At 33.0% G+C, this 5,410-nt stretch overlaps 1 protein-coding gene across 1 annotated transcript in view; it reads right to left on the minus strand.

Annotated features, from left to right (window-relative positions):
• LOC121370560 overlaps positions 1–5,076 on the minus strand; it is a 407,496-nt gene extending 402,420 nt beyond the window's left edge. Inside the window, exon 1 of the mRNA XM_041495869.1 lies at positions 4,999–5,076. The gene's annotated coding sequence lies outside the window, so the exon portion shown is untranslated. The remainder of the gene's footprint in view (positions 1–4,998) is intronic.
• Between the last annotated feature and the right edge of the window lie 334 nt (positions 5,077–5,410).

The raw sequence follows: 5,410 nt of genomic DNA on the forward strand, positions 1-5,410 counted from the left end.
GTGATGATCAACATCAATATAAAAATTCAAGGTTTAAACAAAAACAGTGTAAAGAACAGTGTAAAGAACTGTGCAAAAACACAAATATCACAGCATTTTACGGATACTGAATTTTACTCAAAACTTCAATTTTGTGCTGTATTGGCCATTCTCAAAGAGAATGTTACACCCCTGCACCACGGTGAGGTTACAGCACGCGCAGGGGTCATTCCATAGTAATTAATATGCAATTAATAGCAACAATGAAATTATAATTTAGTACATACCTATTCAATCTTATTATAGTGATAAAGACATTTTGAAACAGTGTGATACATTTCTTTTGTATCGCACATGTGTGCTATCTGGACCGGAACTTTTAAATAGGGAATTCCCTTTTTATTTTTACTGCAGTTGGCGCCTTTTATTTACTGACGTCATATATGATTTACAAATTACATTAGGTCTACATCGTATTTGAAACATTACACAAGGCTGCCGCAGACTATGATTATTAACGTTAAGTAAATCAATGAAAGTAGTTTTGATCATATAAGTAACAAAGTGTTGTTATGACGTTAACTTAAAAAAACATAAAAGAAGGTATGTAATAATACAGAACTTCACATGCGTTGTTTTCGCTTCCTATTTATTGCATTCGTTCATTTTGCGAAAGAACATACCACTCGACCGCTACGCGGTCTTATGGTATATATTCTTGCGCAAAATGAACTTATGCAATAAATAGGAAGTGAGAACAACGTATGTGAAATTCTGTATATATATATATATTTCATAAAATGTAATCTTTATATACACGTATAGAAATTATCAATTTACCCCTTCCATAACAACTTAAATATGATCCACTGTAACATATATGTCGACGTATAGTACTGGGTTTGGTGGGACGCTTAAATTATAAGAATTCACAAGGCTAGATAAAACAAAAATTTATGACATGTCATGCCACATAACTCGTCAATTGCAGTCCCGCTACTCTTTAATGTGGAAACTAATGTTAAAAGGACATCCTGAATTTGATGCAATTTTTAAGATGTTATCGACTACAGACTTTTTATCGACTGTAATTACAAATCAAATATATTTTTCTGCAAAAAAATATTAGTGGTTGTATACTAAACGTGTTTCTGATCGTTCTAATATTTGTACTAAGTTAAATTTCATTTCATTTCCTAAAATATGTTTTTTTCGTACGTACGAAATTATTGGAAGACAAAATCCAGTTTGGGCTTCTTACAAATATTCAGACGACCAGAAACACATTGAATATACAGACACTGATATTCTAAACAAGAAAATATATTTAATATGCAAGTTTAATCGAAGAAATATTTTATTAGTTGGAAACTCAGGAATGTCCCTTTAAGCCCACTTCACGTTTGACTTGGTGAACGTGTTATATAGTTCAGAACAGAACAAAACTTTATTACACCTCAGGGGCTGGTTATTTCAGAAACACCCATGACACACCTGTTTAATTCCAATAAATAAACGACACCCTTTAATACCACCACCTATATCTCAATATTGGCGCCGAATCGTGTCGGAAGCGTAAATGTTGTCAATTTCGTACGCTATTATATGGAGATAGAAAATGGAAATGATGAAACTAGAAACATCAGCCACTTGTGATTTGCGTGCATATGCCCATTTATCAAAACAAGATTGGCTTTGTGAACTACTTTGGCCCATGCCAGACAATTTTATATGTATATGGATTTTGTTTAGAAAAAGTATTGGTTTACATTTACAACTTAGCAGTTGATTTCAAAATGATTGTTTTAGGTGATGCTAAACACATACAGTGGTCATTTGTTTGTTTCTGCAGCCATTTTAGCAATCTAATTAAAATTAGCTCCACTATTACATGTGGATCTAAAGACAGCCAGTTGGAGCTCATGTCCACCAATCAAAACCTTACTTGCAGAATCCTGCCAGTTATTTAAAAATAATTTGAAAACATTCCGAATTATTCTGAGGGTATACGACATGTTTCGTGTGAATTACGAATGCCTTAAAACATGTTTTATTTTATAAAATAAATAATTTGTAATGTAAAACTGAAGACTAATTTAGTTCGTTTTTTTTATAAATAAATAAAGAATTTTTAATGTAAAATTGAAGACTGATAACCCACCCCGTACGTATTGGTATGGTTCGCTGTACTGCGGCCACTAAAATAGACTCGCCCGATATTTTTAGAATTTGTATGCTCCCAAATAACGTTATAAAAGGCGAAGTGTGATTGGTCAATATTTAAATTATTATTTACAGACAAAATGTTACCTGGGCATTGGGGACTACGCAGTGTTGTTAGTTTTAAATCACTGGCAGGATTCTGCAAGTAAGGTTTTGATTGGTGGACATGAGCTCCAACTGGCTGTCTTTAGATCCACATGTAATAGTGGAGCTAATTTTAATTATATTGCCATTTTAGAATCTTATTAGAAAGTGAATGCGAGAACTGAAATCCTTGTCTCACAGAAAACCCTGTATTTGAAGTATAAATTATTGTTATGGGAAAATATATACGTCTTGCTCTTGGAGGTCGTTATATATTAATCCCATGACCCATAAAATTAAATCACAAATGCAAAAATCTCTTCTTCTGTTGGACCGGTTCGCCGTACACCAAAGTCACGGTTGCCCGTGACCCGGTGTACGCGACGCCGTACTCAAGTAGATTTCCATAGGAAGCTATGAGTCCCCTCACCTTCGCATATGCACGGTCGTTTGCAAGTAATAATTTTTAATGCTTGTATCATAAACCAAAAATTCATATTATCTAAATGGTGTTGACATTTTTATCTCATACGAGTTTACATGCAACGACCACTTTCTCTGTTTTTTATTCGACGATTTCTTTAAAATCACTTTAATAACACTATTCAAAATTTGTCAGCGAATACATACCCACAAGGACTCTCTTACAATGCAATTAAAGAGATTTATTCATGAAATTAAACTGCCAAATATATTGATTTGTCTGTATATAATCAGCAATTTTAGTGTCAGGTATATCAGGTATGTAACTCATTTGAGTCCATCGTATTTATATAATTGCAAATCATTAAGAATAATGAGGTATTGATCTTGAAAACACTTGGTTGGGAAATATTTTCAGTAGATGACCCCCATGGCTAAATTGTTTGTGGCTTGAGCTGTCAGTGTCAAAGGCAGCTAAGTACAAATTAGTTATAATAATGTTCTTTATAATGTAAATGTTCTCTGAATGTTACGACTTAATAAAAGGATAAGCATTGGATAAGACACAACCACCAAAATACGTTTTTAAATAATCAATAATAGTTGGCAGTAATAAAAGACCCCTCTTTCCATCAGAAGAAAAGTACTCTGTCTCAAATACTGGGTTAAAGGGACAGACCCTAGTTTTTAAACACTACAGCATATTTTTCACTATTAGAGCCGTTTACGATCACTGAAATCAAACATTACTTATATTTTATTCTTTAGAGCATGCACTTCCGTATAACCGATGTGTTTCTGGTCATCCTGGTGTTTCTAATACCAAAACATGCATTTTTAATATTTTTCAAAACGCACGTGCGTCTGAGAAGTAGCGGTTTATTGATTCGAGTTCTATTTTTAAGGATATTTCGCGGTTTTAACGTCACAGACTCTTCGTTCACTCAGTTTTAACTTTATCCAAATGAGTTACAGGTTTGTAAATAAACTAAACTTAGTGTCCATGTCGACGGGTTAAATTATGGTCTGCGCCTTTAAGAAAAGAAGCTTAATTTCCCGAAACCCAGTGAACAAGCTCATTTGTCCTTTCACAAAAAAATAACAACTTTATTCATACTGAATTTAATTCGGAAAATAACACAATGACACAGTCAAAGAAGGTAATCAGTAACTGTTTAGTATAAATGTATGTTCAGACTTATCACATTTTGTTTTTATTTTTGTTAATATGATTTTGATACTTTTGCCGGTCCACCCATTGGGCTATTTCTCGTTCCAAACAGTGCACCACGACTGGTATATCAAAGGCGGTAGTATGTGCTATCCTGTCTGTTAGATGGTGCATATAAAAGATCCCTTGCTACTATTGGAAACATGTAGCGGATTTCCTCTCTATATGTCAAAATTATGAACTGTTTCACATCCAATAGCCGATGATTAATAAATCAATGTCTTCTAGTTGTGTCGTTAAACATAACAAACGTTAACTGTTGCTGGTCATAAATATAATTTAATAATGTCTCTAATTTAATTTTTGTCTTGTTAATGTTTTAACGGTTACAGTTTCCGCATTCCTCTGTTTGTCATACAACGTCATCAATCCACATATTATTTAAATGACGAGTATCACTTAATGTCGTGTAACTTAACAGTAATATACAACTCAAACAATTATTTTTATAATATGTTTTATTGAGATTAACAAATACTTATTAAAGATTAAACTACGGGAATTCATTAAATCTCTTCAGTTAGAAAGCATTTTGCGGGAAAGTATAAGCATTGGTGTATTTTGATTCTGATAAACAAAACAGGAATGCACGAATCTTATGGATGTCATTATATAATAAAACAATTATTGACCATATTTTGGCCTCGGTGAATATCAATGTCTTCGGTTCATAAAACCTGATATTACCCTCAATGACGGTCAATAATAATTGATAAATATGCACTTCAAACTGACCAGGTGAGCTACTATTTGGCAGATATATACAGTTCACGGGGTAATATATTTATTTTTTATTTTATGGTATACCAATACATATTGCAGATGTTGAACTAAATTAAAAATTTAAAAATTTGGATTTGTTTTTCTTGTTGCATTTTGTATTTATGTCAATTCTGTTTACAGTTCGTTTGCAACCTGTGCGTAAATGTTTACGCTCTTTATCTGAAAAAAAATGTTTACCATACTTATATTAATGTTTATAATATTATAATTATTTATCAGAAAAGAAAAATGAAAATAAGAAGAATAAAGGTATACCTTCATGATGTCTTGTAGACGACTTGGGAAAATTCTTCTTTGGAATGTTTCTTCTGTGTTCGCTCTTCTGATACTCTCTGCAAAATGATGATCTATGATATCTGCCACCCGTAGTTATAGTCCGTACCCGGATAAAACGTGCTTGCTAGAAATTTTATTACTCTTTTTATTTTCCTCATTAAAATTTATGAATTTAAACTTTTATATTGATGTTTTAGGGCGGTTTTGTTTTCTAATGGGGGGGGGGGGGGGGGGGGGGATACGTTTGTGCTATGTAACTTTTTCATGTCTATGGATCGGAACAATACACCAGTGACCGTATTCCAAATCATATGACTACTCAAAGTAGAATCGACTGATCGTGACTAATCCCATTTTCTGTCAATGTTTATTTATAAGAGGACTGCCACTCCTCGGGACGACATATCCTAT

Source organism: Gigantopelta aegis, chromosome 4 (genome assembly GCF_016097555.1).
Source record: "Gigantopelta aegis isolate Gae_Host chromosome 4, Gae_host_genome, whole genome shotgun sequence".
In the NCBI taxonomy this organism is placed as follows: Eukaryota; Metazoa; Mollusca; class Gastropoda; order Neomphalida; family Peltospiridae; genus Gigantopelta; species Gigantopelta aegis.